Source organism: Anabrus simplex, chromosome 7 (assembly GCF_040414725.1).
Source record: "Anabrus simplex isolate iqAnaSimp1 chromosome 7, ASM4041472v1, whole genome shotgun sequence".
Classification (NCBI taxonomy): Eukaryota; Metazoa; Arthropoda; class Insecta; order Orthoptera; family Tettigoniidae; genus Anabrus; species Anabrus simplex.
The window spans coordinates 169,622,551-169,649,461 of NC_090271.1; positions in this window are offsets into that span (position 1 = coordinate 169,622,551).

The following is a 26,911-nucleotide window of genomic DNA, read 5'->3' on the forward strand; positions in this document are numbered from 1 at the left end:
TTTTCGTCAATGTGTTTTTAGTGCACTTATGGTTAAAAAAGTTTGTAAGCCATGGTCTTTCTCTATATGATTCATTGACCACAGTTGTAAGAAATATTGAAATACACACTTATTAACTTTCTTCGATAAATTCCATCATTTTGTACAACTGCCATTCCCGTGTTAACCACGCAGATTTTTATTTGATAGATGTCCAGGATATATAATTACATTTTTACTTGAGATTGTTTAAGTGTTCCTGGACGGAGCCAATAATTTATTATTTCAATATTTTCATCAAAAGATATGTCTCTGTGCTATCTTGGTGGAGATGGAGCATTCAGAGAGTCGAAAGCAGTCAATTACCGGATTCCTCTTCGGAAGACGTTTCTGTTGTTGATAATTCATCCTTTGAACAGTCACACAGATCGTCGTCTTGCTGTGATTCTGTTAGGACAATATTTAGAATTATGTCACTTTCGATCCTGTGAGTCACGTCACTTTTCAGAATTTCACACTTTTCTTTAACCTGTTTATTCTTCACTTTCTGAAAAAACATTGAAGGTACATATCTCTCATCTTCAAACTTGGCTACAAATGATATTTTTGAATAGTTTAATAAGTTCACATTTTATTAATCAACATGCACATACTGCACTTAACTTCAACGCTGTTATCAGCATATACTACCATACTTACAGGAAGCCTTGAGTTAATCGGCATATACTACGCATTACGTGAGTTTACTTCCTTAGATACATATTTTTTCGAAACCTAAGAATCCCCTAGAGTTATAGTTTTCACATGGTGTTATATTATGGTTTTCCTGTGGTCAAGTTAATAAAAATGGGAATGTATGTAGGCTTATATACTGTATATAGACTATCTGGTGTACCCGTGCTTCGCTGAGGAGTTCCACATTCTATACAGAATTCTAGATGAAGTCATGTAGGCCTACACTACGTGAATGAGGTTTTATTAAACTGCATAATAAGTATTAAAAAATTAAATTTTACGCCCTTCTCCTGAAACTACACTGACCGGGAAAAATGACGAATCACTTGAAATTTCGAAGGAAAAAGCATGTTAAATTCTGAAATATTTGTGTTATTATTTATTATTTTTATGAAAGATTAAGGGTAGCAATTACGTGCAGATGACATTACTTCGATTATTTTTTCATGAAAATAATCAATGTAAATAATTATTTTTCATAATTTAACATGCTTTTTTTCTTTGAAAATTCAAGTGGTCCATTCATTTTGCCAGTCAATGTATATTTTATCCAGCGTGAATCAAGTTATTTACAGCCTACACTGTAGTCACTTATTATCTGACTTTACATATCAATTTTCATCAAATTCGGTTCAACCATTTTCTCGTAGCTCGACATTGACATGAACTTGGCAACAAAAGTCAAAATTCCTGAATATCTCTGTTATCATAGCCGATACGGTAAAATGTATAAGACATAAATGATCGGAAATGTAATTCTCTATAACTTTAGTTATGTAGTATTTATCGATAGGACAAATACAGTAATAACATTGAGTTTTGAAAAGTCAATTTTAGGCATTCCCCTAAACTACCATTTCACTCAAAGTGATTAAAATTATTTATAGCCTAGATAGTAGTACCTTATTGCCTGACTTTACATACCGATTTTCATTAAATTCCCTTCATCCGTTTTTTGGTGATGCCCGTCCATACATACATACATACTGTGACCGTTACGGCTGACTGAATATGGGTTAGTGTGCTACTAGGTTCGCTTTGTATGCGAGGGGCACGTGCGGCCTTGGCCCGGTGATAGGAAACCAGTTTCTGACATAAAGAGGGTGGCTGGATGATTGACAAAAATATTGAAAATAAAAGTGGACGAGAGAAAAAAGTAACCAGTGTGTGTCACCTGCAATTACATCGATCGGAAAGAAATGAAATATTTATAATATCATTGATGGCGTGATATGCATAATTATGAAAGTGTTTATGGATCATATTTTACTGAACTGTGTTAGTAATATCACGTGTGAAACATAAAAATCAAAGATCGAATTATTATTTAATTTTAATGGTATTTCGGCTAGAATGATGGTAAAAATTATGTAGTCTAACCCCAGAAGAATTCAGCACTTGAGTTGACTTCACTTCCGACCACGAGGGCCATGCACAATATTTAAGGCAAGTCATATGAGTACAAGCTCTCACATGCTGACATGTTCCTGACCTGTGATCTACTGTTACTTCGTGGACGTCGTTAAAGGATTTCAACTTAGGACAGCTGTGTAATACTATCATCAGGGATAGTTGACACATTCCTGTGTTCGACGCTTCCTACAATTATATTAATCTACAACCGGAGTTAGTGCAGTGAACAGACGTCGAAAGAGCAGATCAAATTTAAAGTACGTGTTATTTTCAACCTAAAATTACGTGTGTGTTTAGGATTTGTTTTAACACATTTCTACAAGTTTCAGCTACCTCACGAGTGAACGTGGAAGAGGACTTCTATTTTATCATCGCCAGGAGAAGATGGAATTTCGTGTCATGGACTCCATGTGTTTCACCATGAAGTTTTAAGCCATCGACCGCCGTCGGCAGCGACGAAATACAGAGATTTTCACCTTAGCATGGCTGATTAAGGACCCAGACTTCAAGATGTGAAGGCAAGTGCATAAGTTAAATCGACTACATCTCATCTATATCTGTTCTATGTAGCTCTTTATTTCTACTCTACATCTTTCCTTAGATGTTGTTCTAAAATATCTAGTAGATTTACTTCACGACTTTTTACTGGTTGTTTTTCTAGATGTAAGATAGGACATGCTGCTTACTTTGCATACTTGCTTGATTCATGACCACGTGTTAACGAGCTGGATAACGATGGTTCAGTTAAAGTGATCCATGCGTTATCGAAACCATCTTTTCTTATTGTACGAATTTCATTATGATGGTGAGCTAATATGTGTTTGACGAATTTATTGAGGTGATATTTTTCTGATATTTTTCACATTTTCATGGAATTAGGACTTTTACTTGTACCTTACATTTATGATAGCGTGTCATCAGGATATTAATTCCGAATCGTGTTTAAGAATTCATTTAGAGTACGTGCATAATTGTATGCGATAATTGATGGATTAGTTAATCATCGAGACGAATTTCAGGAGGATATTACGTATTTTAGGACGATGATAGGTCCTTATGATTTTCATGGCTACACATGAGTGATAATGCTTACGACGAGTTAGGGTCGTCGTTATGATACACTGTGCGTGTAATTTATGGGGATTTCGTACGTACGATATGAATCTTCGTGAAACTGAGTTTTTCACATTTTAATGTAATATTGTTATACCTGATGTTGATCAGGATGTGAGGAAAATATGGAATCTTCGAGACGTTATGAGGTTTAGTTTAGATGATAGTGTCTTTTGATGATAAAGACAAGTCCATGTTAATCGTTGTACTCCATAATTCGAGATAATATCCTAATAGTGTTCGTGAAAGTCAATAATTCCGAGTTAAGGTACGTGGAAATTTATTGGAAGACCTTAGATCTTGTGAACAGATCCTCAGTTAAATATTCTAATAATATTCAGTTCGAAACTAGGCATGCTCATTCTTCAAGGTGTTATTTCGTACTCACGTGGTGACTTTATCTTCTGAACACAATGGAACGTGTTATAGGAGAGTGGCAAGTGTGATTGACACTTTATGATGTGTAAATGTTGTAGATATTTCTTCTTTGATATTTTCAGTAGCTAGTAGTAGACATAGAGATTTCCTAGTTGTAAGACACTTATTTTCTATTTACTTATTGTGTGCTGATATGCGACACTTTGATAGTGTTAATTGATTGCGGACGGGATGCCCACGCTGAGGATATTTCTCCATTTGTCGATTTTCGTAAGTCATGATGTTAATTATTTTTGTCCAGTTAATGACCAAGTGATTATAAGTTTCTTATTAGTTCTCACGAGGAGATATGTGGGAAGACGTGAACAGATATATCCGACGTCTCAAGTTAACTTGTAGAAAATAAAGGCAAATTCAACTTTTCATTTTTTATGTCAACAAAATTTTTGATAGACAGAATTTCATTCTTATTGTCATGGTAGTAAAATTAATTAATCTTGAATATTTCTTTATCATACACTTTATTAAAATTAATTCAATTTTTCAGATTGTTCGTGGAATGATAGCGAAGACCTCATTTTTTAAATTTTCATTAAAAAATTTAATTCGACTTTAAATTACCAAATTAATAATTTTAAAACGAAGAAATACAATGTTAAGTTAAAACACTCTGTTAGAATGGTAGGGAAGATAAGTTACGTGTACCATCCCATTTGTTTGCATTTTCTTTGTTACATCAAGAGCCACAGTAATTACGTTAAGTAGCGATCATTTCCAATATCGTAGCTGTCAGGATGGCTAATATTTCACTTTCATCAATAAATGTGTAATATTTGTTCTACATTTTGAATATGCTTATTTTCCGAACCCTCTGTAATCCTGCCACTTTTCATATATTTTTCTGAGCCTACGGCCATCGAACTGAGCACCCCAGGGGTGTCTCTAGCTCGCTGGCAGACCTAGTCGGGGACAATACATACATACAGACAGACAGAAAATTAAAAAGTGCATTTCCTTGTTACTGTGTACACGATGGATACATAAATACCATTCATTTTAAATTCTGAGCAATTTACAGACAAAACTCATATTTTATATGTGTAGATAAAGCAAAATATCATAGTATGATACAGTGTAATAATTTTATGCGCCCCATGGGAATACATCACCAATGGATACAGGTTTAGCTTCCACAAAGAATGAGTAGTGGGATACAAAGGGAAGGCTAATTTGCACACCTTACGCGCGGAAGCTATGCTTATTACTAACAGTTCTTAATCTGAAAATGAGAAGGAAAATATGGTTTCAGCGGAGTATTTATAAACGAGATGCATGTTGGCTTTCCCAGGTCCACAGGAGGTAATTTGCATCATATACGACCAGGGTTAGCAGTTCACCGTTTTGTACCGAGAAATTCCGAGACTGAAGTCCAAAACACTGACCGTTCTGCCTCGGAGGTGGGCTATGAAGACGTACCTGCAGTGAAGAGCGTACTTTTTGCCTCAAATGAACATGTGAGGTTTTCATTGAGAGAGAAGTATGTTCCATGTCTAGAGTGGAGGGCCCATGTCACCGTTCAGACCCCGGCAGGGCCTGCGGCAAGGTCCCGGCCCAACTCAGCTTGGCTCGCTAGTAATTTTCGCTGGCGCCTGGGCCCACGTTAATAGCAGGGTCCTCCATATTTTAGAGGGCTACAGTTTAAATTAGTGAGGTGTTCCATAAATTAGGGCGCCCCGCAGAGCTCAGGTTAGCTGCTAATTATGGCTCTTTAGGGAGACTTCTTTAGTTTCACCTTATTTAACAAGAAATAACTTTTCCTCGCACATCTTCGCTCATCGTTAAAGTGATCCTGGGGGAGACATAGCCATACTAAGAAATATTTTTTTCATACAGAATGTTTAATTACCTTACCTATCCCTTGCAAGTAGCAGAATGGAATGTGGCTCGAGAAGTCTGCGCTGAATAGAGATCGCTTTCGAAGAAAACGGCCTGATATTAAAGTAGGCTCTAACCGTGTAAATATTGTAACACACTGTTGTTTATACAGCGAGCGAGTTGGCTGCGCGGTTAGGACACGCATCGGTGTAGTTAATAGGTTCGAATCCAACTATCATCCACCCTGAAGGTAGTTTTCCGTGGTTTCTCATTTTGAATCCAGGCAAATTCTGAGGCAGTACCTTAATTAAGGCCATGGTCCCTTCCTTTCCAATTATAGCCCTTTTCTATCCCAACTTTGCTATAACTACGACGTAAAACTATTAGTAAAGAACACGTTGTCTATGAAATCATTCCTGGTAGTGGTGATTGTTGTTATAGGAGGAAGTACAACTGCCAGCCATTCTCTCTGAAGGAAAAGTTCCTATTTTTCAAAGAATGAATGTATCGACAAAACGAAAGAAAGGGCCACGAACGACATGAAAAAGAAAGACTCCATAGGCCTGGCAAACCTAACACCTTCGGGGTCGGAAGAGAACAAGATTTGATCAAGGGAGGTCAGCTAGGAAGGATGAAAGTAGGCAATGCCAGACTCAGTTAGAGACTCCGTGGTCACCGAGCCATGCTCCGTAAATTATAACAATAATGTTATTTGCTTTACGTCCCATTCACTACTTTTAAGGTTTTCGGAGACACCGAGGTGCCGAAATTTTGTTCCGCAGGAGTTCAGGTCATTTACGTGCCAGTAAACCTACAGACACAAGGCTGACGTATTTGAACACCTTCAACTACCACCGGACTGAGCTAGGATGGAACCTTCCAAGTTGGGGTCAGAAGACCAGCACCTCAACCGTCTGAGCCACTCAGCTCGGCACTCTCTAAATGAGAGACACAGAGGTCCCACTTTTAGTTCCCTTTTACGACAGGCGGAGGATTCCATGGATATATTCCACTGTTCCGACCGACAGGGTTGATATTTAATTCCTTCCTGTACTTGAGGTAAGATGGGACTATCTGGAAGATTACAGTTCCCCTTAGGTCAAGGGTTATGAATGGAATCAATCAATCAATCAATCAATCAATCAATCAATCAATCAATCAATCAATCAATCAATCAATCAATCAATCAATCAATCAATCAATCAATCAATCATAATTGGTCTGCATTTCAAAGAACATGGAAATTTATCGAACATTTTCCCTTGATCAATTATTCCAATCCCTAATTCTTTTTCCGACAAATGAATGTTTGCCCTAATATTTCCTCTAATATTCCAACTTTACCTTTATATTATGAATGTCAACTATCGGCGTCGTTAGATATTAACTTTTAGATGGGTGAGGGGGATCCCAATTGTGACATACACAAGTTATTATTTAAATGCAAGGTATAGTGGTTTTTTTTGTAAAGTAGCTACTGTAAAATGTGGTGATAAATGCTATTATTTATAAGCATACAAGTACACTATGTAGGCTTACTATACCAGTTCTACAAACTCGACTATTCTAGCTGGATTCATGAACGTACAATCATACAATATATTCAATATCATAGACGTTAGATTGAAAAACAATCAGTTGTGTAATCAAAATACGATCCCTATTTTACAGCAACCGACAGTAATGTAAGTTACCAACGTAAAGTAGATAAGACAAAAAGAAGAATGGTGCATGGTATTGTATAAATTCCTCGCAAGTACACTTTTTTCATAAATAATTGAATTCACAGACACAGTGTTTGTTGTGCATATCCACAGGCTTTTTTCTACGTTGCATTTTGATAATAATTAAAATCAAATCTGATAAAAAATAAAATGCGAGGAACATGCAATATCGTGCACTCATTCCTATTTTTCTGAGTAATTATACATGTCTTAATCCGGTCTAGGAAACCAAGAATAACGGCTGAGGGGAAACGTCGTGCTGACCAAGCGACAACTCATAATCTGCAGGCCTTCGGGCTGAGCAGCGAGCGCTTGGTATGCCATGGCCCTTCGGGGTTATTTCACTGTGGAGTTTGGTTCGGTATACATGTCTTAATGGCCATTACCTAGCTGTGTCTTTTTTATATAATTTTTCGAAACAAAAATTGTAACCTTTAAGTTGTTGTCAATACTAAGTGATAGATAACATGACTTAGTCTCTTTTGAGTCGTAGAAAGGCGCAAATGACTGATTGATTATTGCAATAGGAGACAATTGTAGTTCTTATGTCGTCGACGGGCAGCAATAGCAAATTTCTACAAAAAATGTTGTTTGGGGTTATTTATCTAATTGTTTCAACAAGGTACCTATTTATAAAATAATACTTCGCATGATTATGACTTTTCCAGCATGCACCCCTATCGCCAGTTCAGCCACACGCCCTTACATGATGTTCATCTAGTTCACAACAAAAATCTCTTTTATAATTTTTCTTCGAATGTTTCGGTTGGCATTTTTCTATACTGAGACTACTTCAACTCTCCATTCCAATATCTATTCATTTGAGCTGACGATTGGAATTTTATCGCGCAATGAATCTCTGTCTCCCAAAAGAGATGCGAATCATCCCCAAAACACGAGATGACAGAGAAACTGGAACCCTGGTGGTCCACATATACCTGAGTTTTTACTTAATTTCGTCGGGTAAACACTAGACTTGTAACCAAATACTTTTTATATGCCGGCATTGTACAACACGGTGTTGAGAATGGACTTTTGACCGCCCTTCAACAATCCGAAAACCTCTGGCGAGTCTGGGATCCAAAGGTCGACACTCTGCTACTGGTCTACAGAGGGAGCTAAGAATGCTCAGAGAGAGTAACGTAGTATATTTTGAAATGGGAAGGTCTCATAATCAACCAATGTCAAGTAAGGATACCGGTTTGCTCCATTCGCTGGTAACACTCACTCACTTAAGGCAGGTTTGCATGGCTCGGGGAGCCGCTCAACTTACTTGTACAATACAAGTGAAGGGAATCAAGCGTCCAAATAGTGAGAGTTTTTGAAGTAGACATGCAAGTGACATCAAAATGTACCGTAGGAAGCTTACCCTTGTGGGACGTATTGATCAAAATATCACTTGAAATATACAGTACTCATACAGCCTGATATTGACACGAAATTACTAATTGTCTTATCTACACAGTTCAGATCACTAAAACATTAACGGAGATGCTTCATCACAAAACATCGTAAACTACACAACGTGAATAAACGGAAAAAGTTAGTAACTAATAACGAAAAACGTAATTTGTCTGGATTAACCCTGAGACATAAGTATTCATACACCTGGTTTGTACTTCAGCTGCACAGGCAGTGGATACATCCCCCTCCCTATTCAGTGCCCAGCAGTTGTTAACAAGACGTCGATGATCAGTGCACAGCACCGGTACAGAGTACAGGCTGGTATTATTATCCGAATGATGCGCAAGACCAAGGAAACTATGGTTGTGACCAAGCTCGATAGGTGCAGTCGCTTAAGTGCGGCCAGTATCCAGTATTCGGGAGATAGTAGGTTCGAACCCCACTATCGGCAGCCCTGAAAATGATTTTCCGTGGTTTCCCATTTTCACACCAAGCAAATGCTGGGGCTGTACCTTAATTAAGGCCACGGCCGCTTCCTTCCCACTCCTAGCCCTTCCTTGTCCCATCGTCGCCATAAGACCTATATTCCAACGTAAAGCAACTAACAAAATAATAATAATAATAATAATAATAATAATAAGACTATGGTTGCTGAGAGAGATTGATTATGCCACGGCTTCATAACCAAAATAAATCACATTCTGAAATCGCAAATGTAGCACGTAGGAGCCGTGCTACTGTCCAAAGTGTCATACAGCGATTTAAAGCAAACAGAAGCCTTGTAAATGCGAAAAATCAGGCCGACCATACAACCTGACGATTCGATATAGGAGGATGATAGTGAAAACATTCATGAAGAATCTTAAGATAAGTGCGACGGAAATAAAAGCCCACGTAGAAGAACATTATAGTAAACAATTCATAAGTAGAACCATCAGAAGAATCCTTCATCGCGCGGAGTATGAAGCTAGTGTCTCCTGGAAGAAAAATTGAGTAGCCAGATTGCAGTATGTGGGGAAAGATAACGGATTCTGCGACCGAGTTTTTTAGTGACGAAAGTAAATTTAATATATTTCACAATGCTGGACGAGTGTTTGTCTGGAAATAATAATAATAATAATAATAATAATAATAATAATAATAATAATAATAATCGTATGGGCTCAGCTACCGTGTGCAGATATTCGATTTGACGCCATCTGGCTGTCTGCTCGTCAATTTCGACGTTCCGTTTTACTCTAGGTCCGCTAGATGGCAGACAGAGTAAACCGGATATCTCTTGGGCGTCTATGGCTGAGATTTAATTAATTTTGTCGGGTAAATACCAAATGTATCACCAGAGATCTTTTATATGCCGACATCGTACGACATGGAGTGTCGAATGGACTTTTTTCCGCCCTTCAAAAAATCCGACTACCTCTGCCGGGTTTGAACCCGCTATCTTGGGATTCGGAGGCCGACACTCTACCACGGATCCACAGAGGCAGCTTGTCTGGAGTCAGTTTGTCTGGAGAAAGCCTAATACTGAGCTGGACACCAAAACATCCAGCCTACTGTGAAGCATGGAAGAGGTGGAGCATTGGTATGGAGCTCCATTGCAGCTTCAGGTGTAGGAGAACTCTGGAATTGTGGACATATTTGGTTACATAAGTACACTGAAGGAAAACTTGCAGAAGAGTGCCGACAAACTGGGCATTGGGGACAATTTCTATTTCCAGCAAGATAATGATCCCAAACATACTGCGGAAATTCTCCGCCTCTGGCTGCTCTATCAAACACCACAAACCCTGAGAACTCCAGCTCAGTCCCCACTTCTCAATCCAATTGAGCATTTGTGGAACGAGCAGAGGGCAAGTGTAAGGAAGCATGACATTACCAGCAACCAAAGGTTAAAGGAAGTGTTCCTACAAGAATGGACCGCAATTGGTTCCGAAATAACAAGGAAATTGGTATACTCCATGCCAAAACCGCATACGCAAGTCATCCATAACAAAGGAATGTACTGTATATCAAGTATTAAGAAACGATTTGGTGGAGGTGTTACTTACAGAAACAACGTAAGTTCGTTCCTGGATGAATACTTATGTCCTACGTAAAAATGATATTCCAATGAGTTGTATTTCTTTAGTTAGTAAGGAGTCAGTTTGTGTTGATTTTCTGTACGATATATATTTAAAGTAGGGCCCACGAGAGTTGAAGTCTGACGTTTAGCGCCACCGGCGAGAAAAAGTTGACTAACGCTGCTCGAAAATGGCCTGTTGCTATGGCAACGATAACAAAGTTGCAACATTTTAGGACGCTATCACCACGTGGGTTGGCTTGCTCTCAGTCACTTTTGTCATTCATATTCTGAATGATTTCTTTTCTCGATGAAGTATCGTCTTCCTATTGTGTTTATTATAGCGTAGATTATTTTTTAATTGTACAGGTACCGTTAACAATCGGAGTTAAATAATAAAAAAACTATCAATGTGGGTAGTGTTGTTCTATTCTGTGATTAACATGTGCATTTGTTGAGGTTATTGTCAGAAACTGATGATTTTGTTAGTGATTATGAAATCTTTTATATATATCGATAATGTCGTGTTCTGTCTTAAATGCTGGAATTATTAACACGAGCTTAGGAACCGGTTAAGGTAAACGAATTGTATTAGGCCTAGGCCTACATGTTTTATTAAACACTCAGCCTGTATGAAAGGGTGGTAGGCTGCAAATGGAGGTAACTATGACAACGCAGCGTACTTCGTAGTTACAGCTTTCGCCGCTCACCTGTCAGACTTCAACTCTCGTGGGCCCTACTATAAGTCGAGATGTTAATAAACAAGTATTCTTACTTAATTACGTTATCTTGTATAATTAATTCTGATAAAATGTATTTTTCCATATAAACCCATAAGCATGAATACCTAAGTCCCTCACTGTATGTCATGAGTAAGAGATCATAACTGACAAGGCAAGTATTTGTGTTCGAACGCTTGCAATTGCATGAAGATTGGTGGGAAAACTGAAATGTGGTCACATAAATGGGTGTAGGGTTTTTTCCCGTGTAAAGTTACGCATTAGATTAAACGAGTAACTTCAAGTAGCTGCAGTTAGTTTTGAAGTTTCGTCGCAATGTTGACAATGATATGTACGCTGATGAGGATATTGTCAAATGTTACCTTTCATTTCACTGAAAAGCCCCATCTTAGTTTCGATATTGACTGAAGATGTACGAAGACATGCCTCGACCATATCAACGCTTGAGTGTAACTAGGGATGTTATCGTCTTTTATATATTAGACGTATCGATACTGGATGTTTTCTGGTCATTTTCAACGACTATATTAGAGATTTCCTACAATTTCCATACAATTTGGAGCGATTTAACATAAATAATTCCCTCATCATGTAGTTACGGGGAAGCAAAGACTTCTGATTAGAGAATGGTAACAACGAGGGCATACCGGAGGACCACCAGCTTTACGATACTTCTTTCTGAGCTCACGTTGGAGGAACTAGAGGAATACAGACATTGGCAGATGTCATTCTCAAGCAAGTCAATATCAAAATTTAGATGAGGCTTTTCAATGAAGTGAAGGGTAACATTAGGTTCACGTAACTTACCTCAGTTTGCATTCGGGAGATAGTGGGTTTGAACGCCAATGTTGGCAGCACTGTAGATGGTTTTCTTTGGTTTCCCATTTTCACATCAGGCACGATCGCTTAGTTCCCAGTTCTATCCCTTTTCTACTCTATATTTGCCAGAAATGACTGGAGGGTTCTTTTCCGTGTAAAATTACGCATTAGATCAAACGAGTAACTTCAAGTAGCTGCGTCGGGCTGAGTGGTTCAGACGGTTGAGGCGCTGGCTTTCTGACCCCAACTTGGCAGGTTCGATCCTGGCTCAGTCCGCTGGTATTTGAAGGTGCTCAAATACGTCAGCCTCGTGTCGGTAGATTTACTGGCACGTAAAAATAACTCCTGCGGGACAAAATTCCGGCACCTCGGCGTCTCCGAAAACCGTAAAAGAGTAGTTAGTGGGACTAAACCAAATAGCATTATTATTATTCAAGTAGCTGCAGTTAGTCTGAAGTTTCGTCGCAACGTTGACAATGATAAGTACGGTGATTAGGATATTGACAAATGTTATCCTGTGTTGGCGCGACTTAAAATAAATAGTTTTAAAAAAATCAGTCCTCTTTGGGTGTTTCTTTCTGATCAGAAAAACCTTCATATAAAGCATATATGAGCATCAAAATAACAATTGTAATGGTGTTTTTATTAAAATAGTATTGCCTGTTTTATTTGGTTTATTATAAATAATCTGTTAATGTATCGCAGCAATACAAATTACACGGAAATACGAAAGAAAATACACACATTGATATTATGGAATTACAATAATAGAAATGAAACTACAGTGATTTATAATCATAAATACTTTTTATTAATATTACTTAAAGAATTATGGTACAGTATTATTTATGCTAAATTATCTGCATATTACCTGAAATCTAAATTTTAAACAATACTGTTTCATTATTATTTACGAAGTGAAGACACCAGTGAAAACATGTTATATCCCACAGGCACGTATGTTATTCATATAATTCAAGGAATAGGCTATAAGAGAAAAAATTAAAGTGCAACGAAAAACTTCTGCCATATTCGAGTTTAATTCATCTCATGACTCTGCTGTTCATTTCGCAACGCACATACGTCCTGAACTGCTCATTCCATGTTAAGAAAACAGTATTGCTCTTACGGACCTACAACGAGCGAACATACCCCCTCTGAGACACCCATAATTTCTCGTTATTAAGGGATAGTATACTGTACTTTTTAATGTATTATGAAAGATAGATAAAAAGGATGAGGCATTTTTGCCCTGAGATTTTAAAATAATTATATAACATGTTATTGTTTATAAATACATTCGTAGGGAGGAAGTACAATGGCGGGAACAGCCACCGCTTCATTGCCTCGCTTCATTTGCCTTCTATGTTGCTCTGGTACAAGCATCTGTGAACCGCGGGCAGATCACTTCTGTAGTTAAGTTCTTTATTGCATGTGTGTTTTTAGGTTGTAAATCAGTGCGTACTTGTCTTGTGTGCCTATTTGTGTGATCTCTTTCTTTTAACATTAACACCGTGATTTATTTTGTAGAGATGTCGTTTATTTGTTTTATTGCTTTATTGTTATTTATTTGTTGCGTGTGTTTTTCAGCCTTTATATCAGTGTAGAGGCCTAATCGTATTATTTTGAGTGAGTGTTATGTGATTATCCTACGTGTGTGATTTCTTTCTTTTAACATTAATAGTGATTTATTTGCGTTGTGGGTGAGAACGTCCATACAAATAAACAGGGAGAGGTACTGAGAAAGAAACAAAAGCAAACTGTGCTTAACGTACTTAATTACCTTTCTCGAAAGAATCCAGATAGAAGTCTCAGCTGGGTGGTTAAAGAAACTGCTGAAGCAACAGGAATTTCTGAGAGGACTGTTTATAAAGTGCGATCATCAGCCACTACAGGACCTTTGGCTTCTCCGATTAAAACAAGAGAACGTAAAGCACCACGGAAAGACAGCTGGTCAGTCAAGTTCAATGATTTCGTTCGCAGTGGTGTAAGGTGTAAGGTGCACGAGTTTTTCCTTAAAAACAAACCTCCAACCTTGCAGCAAGTGCTACAGTCTGTGAAGAATGATAAAGACCTTCCCGAGTTCAAAAGAACAACTTTGTATCGTTTGTTGAGAGACATGGGTTTCCAGTACGAAAGGTAAGGAAATTCAGCTCGTTTGACGGAAAGAGAGGACATTATATCTTGGCGTCACAAGTATCTGTCAACAGTTAAGAAATATCGAGACGAGGGAAGGAACATATTTTACACTGATGAGTCGTGGGTTAACACAGGGCACACTGTTGGGAAAGAATGGAAAGATAAGACCATTTCAACTCCACGGGATGCTTTTTTGTCAGGACTATCTTGCGGTCTGAAGTCACCTACAGGTCGTGGTCCACGGTTCGCGTTAGTTCATGCCGGTAACGAGAATGGGTTCGTGTCAGGGGCGAAGTACGTGTTTCAGTGCAAGAAGAATACCGCAGATGCTCACGACGAAATGGACAGTGATTGTTATGAGTATTTTAAAGAACGTCTACTAATGAACCTGCCGCCAAACTCTGTTATTGTTCTTGACCATGCCTCCTATCATAGCCACAAGAAAGAAGCTCTGCCTACGAAGGCATGGAAAAAAGAGAACCTGCGGTCATGGCTTCGAGAGCGTGGTGTAGTGTATGATGAGAACATGCTGAAAACAGACTTGATGGCCCTCGTAAACAGTGTGCGATGGAAATACGATCGCCACAGAATCGATGAAATGGCAAGAGAAAGTGGTGTCACGCTTCTTCGTTTACCAACATACCATTGTGATCTGAATCCTATTGAACTTGTTTGGGCGCAAGTAAAGCACTATGTTGCTATGAACAACACCACGTTCAAAACAAGGGAGATGGAAAGACTCATCGATGAAGGTTTCCTACGCGTGTCTACTGAAAACTGGGCGAACTACGTGAAACAAGTGAAAAATATTGAAGCGTACATGTGGAAATCTGATTTGATCCAGGGCGAAATGGAGCCCTTCATCATTGCTGTCGGCAGTGAATCTTCGTCCGATTCAGACTGATAGAGGACTTCAGCCTGCAGCGGCAAGGAAGTAACATTCGGTGAGTACCATAAAGTTGTTGTCTAATGGCAGATATTTTACTTTGGTTGTATATTGCATAGTATTTGTGTGTGTTCTATTATTTTCGTACTGTACAGAAGTTGTTACTGAAGATTTTGGTGCTGTGGTGTGCAGTGAAAAGTCATGACATAACTTGTACCGATACAAAATTTTGACATGTATTTTGTTTATGCCTAGGGAAATTTAATAATAATTGCTGCTTTACGTCCCATTAACTACTTTTACGGATTTTGGAAACGCTGAGGTGCCGGAATTTAGTCCCGCAGGAGTTATTTTAGGTGCCAGTAAATCTACCGATACGGGGCTAACGTATTTGAGCACCTTCAAATACCACCGGACTGAGCCTGGATCGAACCTGCCTGGTTGGAGTCAGAAGGCCAGCGCCTCAACAGTCTGAGCCACTCAGCCCGCCTGGGGAAATTTATTAAATGCAATTAAATGCATCATTCACCCTTCGAACCCATAAAAAAATATTATTTGTATATTTTCTCCGCCGGTTCACCTCACACTTCAATGCTAAGGTTTCTTATGTGCCGTAGTTAACCTCTGATTCTGTACAAATCAAAAATAGCCCCTGTAAACTCACCGTCCCCTTTACTTCATACAAAAAAATTTCAACTTAGTTCATTCCGCTTGTTATCTTGAAGTTAAATATTGAATTTCACAGATGTATATGCCGCCGTTACCCCGTGATAGTGTTGCGCAGAGCCGTTCGATATGGCAACCCATTTGTCATAAGAGCAATACTGTTTTCTTAACGTGGAATGAACCAAACAACTTAATTGGAGCTAAGGTGGCGTCGTTACTTCCCACGCGGAAGGTTAGCGCACAGTGAGCCATCTGGTGACAAACAAAAGTACCACTTACAATAGACCAGTATAAGGAGCGCAGCGAGGGATCCAGTCCGCCGTGAATAGACTGACAGTAAAGTATTCTCAAACTCAGAACGTCATTATTAGAGCAGTCTTCCGCGTGAGCAGTAGTGGTGTGTCAAACGATTATTTTTCTGTAACTGCTACACATGACACTGCTACAATAAAGTAACTGTGAAAAGTAACAGTTAAAAATAACATCCAGCGTTACTCATCTTTTATTGGTCACAGCCTGGTCACGGCTTCAAGCTTTCTCGTTACAGCTGTGTTGCGAAGTCCCATTCATTCATTCGAACATACGCGCACGCATCACTACACTGTTCAAAGTCGGTGCAGCAAAACACGCATTCCTATTTGCTATAAAGTTAACGAGGGGCAGACAACGGATGAAATGAGAAGACATAGCGTATTTTATGAAATCTAGAGAAGTGAGTTTGACAATGCCCCGATCAAGGATAGAAGATAAGAAAAGATGATGATCTGTCTGCCAAACCTCGACACAAACCGGTATAACAGGATCGATTACGTAAAATAAAGTAATGTTATGTTAACTACAATATCAATATGAAAAGTTATTTATGGTACAAGAAAAATTATACAGGTGAATCTTATAATGTAGGAAGCCCTGCGCAATGTCTGAGTCAACGATTACCCCTGAGCAATTGAATAAGTTATGTCATAACAGTTTACACTTTAGTTACCAGATGACAGCAGCAACAGTATATTATACACTACGGTGTATTTGACTAAAAGCAATCTCCTAAGAAAGCGCTCTCACTTGGAAGACGCGCGTACTGTGTGAACTCTGAAGGTCACATTCTGTGTCTGTAAGCTACCACTAGTGACAGTTACCACTTCCCAGTTACTGTTTTCAATAATACGTTATTCTGTTGTCGTAACTCGGTAACCTGTTATTGTTTGTCCTCGTTACATTTGTAATAGTGACAGGCATGTAACTGTGACAAAGTAACTGCTACGTTAGTTTTCAGCCATCTGTAGGGAGCAGACGAGATTTTTCCTTGAAGACGTGGAGCAAGCGTTCTCTGCTAAACCTTGTTTTCTTGACACGGCAAGAGCCCAAAGGCTTTATTATTGAACCCATGACTTTTGTGCCCTAAGAATTGTAAGTATAAAAAGTTACTACATTTCTGAAAATTTCTCGATATCACGGGAGTGACACGTTGCAAGGGGGTAGCTACTTTCCGTCCCACGCTCTGGGATACGTGACGTCATCCGCACGTGTCGTGCGTGGAAGGATACCGAAGAAAGTTTGAGACTGCTAAGCCATTTTGGTGGGTCATTTCAGAAGAGCGCGTGTGTATGGCGTCCCCACGCGAAGTCGACGGAAAAGTAGTGCCTATCAAATGAGGTCATTTAACCAGCTAAACTAATAAATATAAATTTTAAATGTTCAGGATCACTACTGCTAGTGAATTAACAAATACATGGTTACATCCAAAACTCTTTTAAATACGATTCATTTAAGTTAGAATGATTACACAAATTTCTTGGCGGCAAGGAAAAATGCCTGGAGAGAGGGGGTAAATGGCTATAAATATAGGAGGGGCGCCATGATGAAACCCCGGCATTGTGTTATTGAATCTTGAGCGAGAGAGTTAGACAGTTCTGTAAATCAAGCAACGAAGTAGACTAAGTCCGACGAACAGATTTTGGCCGATGTGGCTGGGGTCTTGAATCCAAAATGGATTTGTTTGAGCAAAGGTAGTCTTATAAAAAGGAGTTCAAGATATTTCAGAAGAAGTATAAAGCTGTAAAATATTTTGTGTTGTAAAAGTAATTCGTGTGCGGGCAGTAACTACCATCAGTCGAGTGCGATCAACGGAGACACGTGTGAAGGGTATTGCTTTTCTTTTTATGTGTTTCATTTCCAGGAAAATAAAATGATGTACAGCCAGAAATGTAAAATGGCTAGATAAAGTGACGGAAGGTCACAGGTGAGCCTAAGGATGGAAGCCGGCGTCGATTTAAGGTAGGTGCCTTACCATCTTACCACCTACTATATCTTGTTTTGTGATGTCAAATTCATGTGCATTTGAAATGGGTTTTCATGACTCAGTTGGTCACCCCCATGTTTCTTTGGCAAATGTCAAATATGACGAAAGGTCATTTGTTTCAATTTCTGCTTGGATAAATTTAAAATATTGTGAGCGCCGTGTGACATGTAAAGGTTTTAATGAGGGCTTCGAAGTGATATCGCGTCCAGAGTAGATCGTCAATTTCCGTGAATTTATTGCCTATACTTTTGTGACGTTAACTGAGATAATTTTATCTGACGTAATTTTTTTCTGTTTGAATTTTGACGTAAATAACGTAAGAAATCCGTGGTTACCCATTTTCAATCGAGTGGAAGCGCGTTGACGGGTAAGAGTATATAGTGGTGAATTTTGTCACGGAGTGAAACGTTATTCTATGTTCATTTAAACTGTGTCTGACTGACAATAAAAAAATTAGTAGAATTTTACAGTCATTCTGTGAAATCCAGTTTTGGGAAAATACGAGATCATTATGCGAAGTGTTCATTATTAATGTATTTGTACGTATTAGGCGTCGTGAATGCCAAGTATTTTTATTCCAGTCTTGTTTGTCAGTGAGTGCCGTCCAGTGGAGACGAGAGTTCAAAGTTGTCGGATGAGTTGAGATGGGATTTGTGAATCAGGTGATTGAAAGCCTATAAATGTTCCGGGATATGTATAAGCCCGAGGAAGAGTTTGTGTAATGTTTGGGATGAAAAGTAGAACTAGAGAATCCATGCCGGTATTAATTTGTGACGTGTACAATTAGTGTGGGCATTTTGAAGTACAATTTATGTGCATTTTATTGGTTAGAAATATCGTATTTTTTAAATTATGTCCGCAAAGTTTAAAGGTTGCATTCTGAGATGCCAGTCAGGTAGAACGAACAAATGTCTCATATCACAGCAAAGCGAGGGTTGGAACTAAATGCCGTCAGCTGATAGGAGTTCGCCGCTCGAATAACGGAACGTGCAGAGTGTGTTACGCATTGAATTGAGATCACATTTCCGGGCAGTGGATATCAACAATTACGAAACATAGTTGAAATTTTCATCCGGGAATAACGTGTATGTTATTAGATATTGTAAATTTGTTTAATTGAGATTGTAATGTACATTTGAGACCACGAACTTAGAATATAATGAGTAAGGTTAGCCAATTTCAGGGTCGTCCAAAATATAGAGCGATGGTAATGATGATTGTTTTGTTTGTGAGGGGCGCACTAAGCTTCGCGGAAATTTTACGACAAGATATGACATCGTAAGCGGTTTACATAGTACGGCGAGTTACTTATGGTTTTGCACTTATTTATCAGGGTTATCCAAGTAGTAATAATGGTTAGTATTAAATTAAATTAAAGTGTGATATCACGAAACAAGATAAATACTGGAAAAAAGTGATTTAATTTTTTTCCAGTTACCAACGATAGACATCCGACGTGATTAAATTATGTCAAGACTTGTGTAGGGACATGTGAAAGGAACCATTCGTCCGCGGAGATAGAATTTGTTGTTCATTAAGATGTCATTAAACCATTTAAATTTATATAATTATTAAATTAAGTGGAAACGTATTTGGAAATAACTTTAAATCAGGCGAATGACTTGAAGATGCATTCTGGAAATCTTAGTTTGTTTTTCTGGGGAATATGTAAATGTTAACGTAACGATTAAGGGGACATATCCGAAGGTAATGGATTTTACTGCCACAAGGTATTGTGAGCATTGTTGTTGTTGTTGCATTATTTAACTTTGATTGATTGAGCAGTAAATGTGCTGGGGTTAGTAAAGTGGAAACTTAGGTCATCAACCGATGTAACTTAATTGTGCTTAGCTTTCAGCTTAGAAACTTGGATGGTCAAGGGGTCATCAACCTCAGTGACTTAGAGTAGGGCCATATGCTACCGTAGCATCATTTTCCTTGCGGTCATCATCCACAATGACTTTAACGTAACTTAGAAGTTTAGATGTCGGTCCATGACATAGTCGCAGGTCACATCGATTCAATTAAGGGTCCATGCCGTATAACCACTGTGTGGCACACACCGATTGGACTGCCTTAATTATACCCGAGTCCAGAGTTCGTGTTACGAGGGCTGGACCATAAAGAATCACTATGATGGTACATGTAGTCTCACATGGAAGCCGAATTTAAAGATTTCCAGACTTTCGTTTCTTTAAAAAAGAATGAGACAATGGTTTCTATTAAGAATGCCCATCAGGCAGTTATGTCAAAGGATCACACCAGTGTTCTGACCTTCTGTGAGAATGATTGTGGTGTCCGGTGGACAGGATTGGGTCCCAACCTTACCGATGATAAATGATTAATTTTTCAGAGATTACTTGAATAAATAGGAATATTTTTTAAACAGACCTTTCATTTGAGTAGATAGATTAAAATTACTGAAGCCTACCTTTACCTCAGCAAGTGCCGAAGAACCCGATACGACCCAAGAGACAGATCTCACGAACTTTTGCTGATAGGTAAGGAGGGTAGGTATCCTTCAGTATGGGCTCAAAGGTTCATTATCATACCCCGTTGTATTTAAAAGAGTGCAGTTTGGTGCCGGATTTTGTGGCTTTTCTTCCAAACAGCATGTCTGCGTGTTCTTGTACCTTTTCCATGAGAGGCTTTCCAGAAATCGTAAATGAACAAGGGGAGTATACATGCGAAGATTTACAGAAGACAGAAGTATATAGCCAGCGGTATGCAAAGGGAGTTGGACATAAAGAGGTGACTAATACTAATGCTACTGACCTATCCAAGGCTTTTGATAGGGTAGATCATTGGAGATTTCCCTCGAAAATGAGGCCTATTTGACTTGACTAAAAAGTAATTCAATGGTTGGCTGAATTTCTAGATAGCATAGCTCAGAGTATTAGAGTAGGTGAAGCATTATCTGATCCTGCAGTGATAAGAAGTGGGTGGGGGCGGTGTTCACAAGACATTGGACCTTTAAGTTTAAGACGTGAGTAACCTGGAATCAGAGATAAGGCCCTTTTGGCGGATGATGTTTTACTGTATATGGTAATAAATTAATCATAGGATTGCGAGCGAATACAGAAGGACAACGACAAAGTTGTGAGATGATCAGCGGGCAGTGGCATAATGGTAAACAGGCTGCAATTTTCTCCAAGAGGAAAAGTCTTCTCAGATTTCTCTGAGTTGATGGAGTGAATGCTCCTCATGGGAGGTTTAATGTACGGGGTAATCACATTAACGAGGTTGTAAATAGTGGTTACGATGATATTTGCGTGTTGTAGTGAGGATGCATAGGAAAGGGAGTATTGATTCCAATTAGGGAATGGTTCCGGTGTGTGGCCCCCTCACCAGCATTGCTCGATTCGAAAAATGGACGAGTTTCAAAGAAAAGCAGCACGATTTTCTCTGGAAGATTTTCACTAAAGGAGTAGGGCCTAGTGTTAAGAGAATGTTGCAAAGTTTGGACTGGGAAGGAGACGAGCTGCTCGACTAAGCAGTACTGACTTGACATTTGTATTGAAGATGCACCTCCGGAAAAAGAAAACTTAAGGTTCGACAAAAGCGTTGCAGCACAAAACGTAAACAACAGGTTATGAAACATGACAACTACTGAATGGATGTAGAAAGCGGCATGGAACCCTAAGAGGTCATGGAACACAGCCTTTTGAGACGAAAGAAAACCTAGAGGGAAATTGCCCTTGGATTACACATATTTATTTATTTCAAAAAAGATACAAATCTAAACTCAAAATAGAAATACTTTTATAAAGGAAAATTAAGGTATTGTTAGCCGCGCCTGCAGACATGCTCAGCTCATTAAGAGAAATTTAATCACAGAATTTGAATTGAAAGAAACAGTATTCAACAATATATGCCGGCTAAAACGAGGGTACCCCAATCTACACAAAGTATAAGAAAGACCAAACACAGAGGTACAGAAAACTTGCATCACTACCTAAAACACTTCAGGTAATGAGCATAGTATTTATGTAAGGCGACACATAAATACGGGGAAGCAAATACGAGGGATAAGTTAATTATATTATTAGTCACAAAGTTAATAAAATCTAAAGGTATTGCCTGCGAAACAAAGGTACAAGATCTTAGATGAAAAGCCAAGTCATTTCGACAAATTTGGCGGTGAACGTGAATCTCGAGGATAAACTCCTGCGCAAAGAAAGGAAATTATTACATTTAAATGAAGCTGAAAACCGAAATAAACGTAGAAACAGTGCTTACCCTGAGACCGGGTTTCCCGCGAGGGGACCAAGAGAGGAGCACGTCCGCTCACTAAGACGGTCAGATGATCAATGACGCAGATCCTACCTCGCTCCCACCGAAGGAGCCGGGTAAGATTCAGAGACAGGAAATGGTGCAACCACCAAAGAGAACCTATCAGAATACGGAATTCACCCTCGACTTTCACATTCACCAATTACATTAACTCTTATTTTCTCCAATCAAAAATCTCTTCGTTCTTGCTGACAAATGTTCAAGAAAAGTCTTCGTTCACGCAACAGGAAACGCGCTTCCAGAACTGCGCCTGTAGGTACACGCCATTTCACAAATCTTGACAACAAAAAGGAATATTAAAATTCACAGATAAATGATAATTTAGATACAACCTATAAAGAAGAGTTTCTAAAACAGAATTCTTCCAAGTTCAAAGGTCCAAACAAAATAAAATATTTTACAAAAATTTAAAACAATAAAATAATAAATTTCAATCAATTCCCACTGTTGTCTTAATACTGCCATACTGGGATCGGCACTCTGGTTAGATTTAGTCTATTGTACGGCCGGATGCCTTCCTGACGCCAACGCTATAGAGGGACATATTCGCTATTGTGTATTTCTGTGGTGGTTTGTAACGTGACACGTTGTATGTAAATTAAGATGTTTAATAAGATTAACACTAACACCCAGCCTCTTCAACAGAGGAATTCACCAGACGTGATTAACAGAACCTGGAAATCTCTGAATCGAAAGCCACTGTGCTAATCATTCAGTCAAAGAACCAACGACCATGCTGAAGACCAACAGTGAAACATAAATGAAAATGTATAGTGATTTGATGGAATCAGCGAAGAGTTTTTGCTACCCTAGAGAGTAATTTGGACTGTAGCAAGTAGAGTGTGGAGACCCTGCGACAGTGTTGACTGTTTCTTAAATCGCCAGGAACTACTCCACAACATTGTTGAACAATACAAAAAAAAAAGGCATCTCTCACAAAATTGTTGAGGTGAAATATTCCGCATATTTTATAATTTTAAGCAATAGAACGATCTGGAAAGTGTGGCCATTTTCTCTGAGGGCCTTACGAGATCTGTAATATACTTCGGAACGTGGAGTGAGGACGGTTAAATCTGATGTTGGTACCCGTTACTTGGGCCTGGCTCTTGCCTTTTATTCTTCCGATCCAACTTCCTTTGAGTAAGAGTTCTAGGGAATATTTTTTTTCACGCCTTTCATAGCACTTACTTTTTAGAATAGCACTTTAGCCGGTAGATAAAAAAAGGCATGAAAGTTTTCAAATCGAAATAATTTCCGGATAACACAAGCAACAGCATTGCTCAATATTTCTTTTTGAAGAGAATAGAACAATGTACCTAACAACTAGAGTTCGATCACGGTATGACGACATGGGGCGATGTAATAGTGCTGCCATCTTGAGGTTCTAAAATTACCTCGCTGTGCGGCTGACAGTTATATTGTAGTTCTGGATTCCGGAGTGGCAACGCGTCAAGTGAGGTGTCGTTTGATTCGTCACAGTAGGTTCTACAAGTATACGTCGAAAACAAAATGAAGCAGTGCACGTTCTGAAATAAACTTTGGTGCTAAGAATTGCTAAAATATCTTTATTTCGTAAAATGTCGTGATATATGGACAATAAATGGCTTCAAAATGATGAAAACTGCACCTGACATATTATTGGCTTTACTTTTATTGTTCTCGGAGACGACGAGGTGCCGCAATTTTTTCCGCGTGAGATTATTGTACATGCCAGTAAATCTACCTATACGAGGCTGATGTATTTGAGCACCTCCAAATACCACCGGACTGAGCCATGATTGAACCTGCCAAGTTGGGATCAGAAGACCAGCGCCTCAACCGTCTGAGCTACTCAGTCCGGCTACTTGATGTATTAGAGCTGCTTGTCAAAATTCTAAAAAGTCCAAAATCGATCAGTGTCGAGCTTCGAAAGGCTTATTAGGAGCGCCTCAAAGTTAAGGCAGCCGAGCGCCGTGAGGTGAGTTCCGCGCTGCTGGATCCCGGGCCGAGCACATCCATTGCCCCGCCGTGGAAAATGATTTGGAACTCATGGTCTTGAAGAAGTGTACAGTTTTTTAGAATTTTTTCTCCAGGTACTCCGGTTTTCCCTGTCATCTTTCATTACAGCAACACTCTCCTTTAACATTTCATTTCATCTGTCAGTCATTGCCCCAGAGGAATGCGACAGGCTTCGGCAGCCGGCACATTTCCTTTCCTCGCCGCTAGATGGGGGCTCCATTCATTCCATTCCTAACGCGGTTGAATGACTGGTAACAGGCTGTGGATTTTCACTTTCATTCATGAAATAATATAACAACAATAAAATGTTAAACCTACTTCATTTCGGCGATACCTATCATGCAATACGTATTTTACATATAAACGTGCTGCTATGACTCAGACACAAACTCTGTTCGAATATATTTTCCAATGAATTGATTCTTTAAAGGATTGAACCCTATTTCTCTCATGATAAACATGAGAAAGAAAAGATTATCTCGCTCTTAAAGCAATAATTATCAGGGCCGGCAGTTGCTGTGAGACAAACAAAATATTGTTAAACTATAGCATGCTGCTATTTGAAAACTTGGCAGAAGAATGTTTGAAATATGGAGTCGGCTTTGCAACCTACAATCAAATATCTCAATCATTTTATCTAAACCTTATCTCATTTCTGCGTGACTAGCTAATACTGTGAACTACAAATTAATGACTTGAGAATGGAACCTCGTATGTACACAAATTACTATTAACATGTGAGCAACAAAACGAAGACGAAACTCCCTACACGATATTCGAGGAATTTAAAAGTAATGGGGAAGACAAAAAAAAAATGAAGCATACTTAGTGAAGGAAATATTTGAGCTGTTAGCTGGGAGCAGCAGCACGAGAAGAGAAGTTTGTGAACAGGTCCTGGTCCTTGTTAACATAACACAGCCCCAGGGATGTATATTTAAAACAGTCATTACACTCCGCTAGCACATTAACGCTCGCTTAATACACACACCTCTCGTTAACCTCCAGGAGAGGGCGCTAAGATCGTTAGATCAGGCTCAAATCATGTCCTCACTTTCAAACAATAATGAGAGCTGCTTTGAATAATGTAAGCGGGTAAACATGGAAATGAATTGCATCATAAAGTCAATGACTCGTAATTGGCAGATTATTATGGGTTCGATTCTCAGGATTACCTCCTCCCCTCGTCCCCTCTTCCCTTATATGGCTGTTTTATGGCAGAAACAGACAGTGGAATGGTAACTGGCGAAAACATTCCAATCACGCGTAGTCTCCTTTGATAGCCCAAAAACCTACAAGCGTTTTGCTTCTGATATTCTGTGTAATGACGCCTTGTATGCTCATCGTTAAGTCACGACTCCACCCATGGGGTTGGACTTCTTTATCGTGTGTGAAACTCTGGGTGAGTGAACACCATTTCTTGGTCATACACTCAGTGTCACCAACCTGGGTAACTGAACGGGCCAGTGAGATTACCACCTGTGAACTGGTGGACATCTGCGTTCGTTTACCGTGATCGGCCACTCTTAGGATGTTTAGTTCTGTATGCATCAGTGGTTGAGTGTCGATCTCCGGATTCCAAGATTGCGGGTTCAAACCTGGAAGAGAGAGTTGGCATTTTGAAGTGCATGTCGTACGATCTCTGCTTATAAAAGATCTTTGATGACACATGTGACACATTTGCTGTTTACCAAACAAAATTAATTAAAACTCAGCGGTAGATCACTCGAAAGAAATCTGACTTATTCTGACGTCACAATTGATGCGCAGGTAGCGTAAATGGTGCCAGCACTCGGTAGCTGAAGCCGTACGTTTATTATTATTTTATTTATTCATTCTAACACAAATACGTGTTTGCCAAAGGACACAGAATAGCTCACAAGTTCTCTGAAAAAAATAACTGAACTGTTGGTGTCATAAAAGAAATATCTATGTACTCAAGAATATGGACTTAAAATAAAAAATAAAAATAAGGTTCCTAGAAGAAAACCATAATTTAATTTCGTCGATTGCAAATGTTAAAAACATTTAAGCACTTTAGGCTTTTTGATTGTGAAATTACCATCGTTTCGCCCCAGTGTAGCAGTGGGCTCATCACTTGGATTGCTACACCTTTCCATTCCAAGACGGTGGTGGCTAGCACGCCGTTGAGACACCACTGCAAGCGGTCGGCGGTTACAGAGTGGGCTTCGGCTGGTCCGACAGCTCTGCACTCCGACCGACCAACCGAGCAGAAGAGGAGTGGCCTCTGGAGCTGGTCGCCCACCGTCAGCTGTCTTGAGAATGGTTTCCGTGGTTTTTCATTCTCTTGCACTAAGGCGAATGCCGGGGCAGTTTCTAGTATAGGCTACGGCCTCCAACCCTTTCACCTTCTCTACACATCCCCTTCACCGC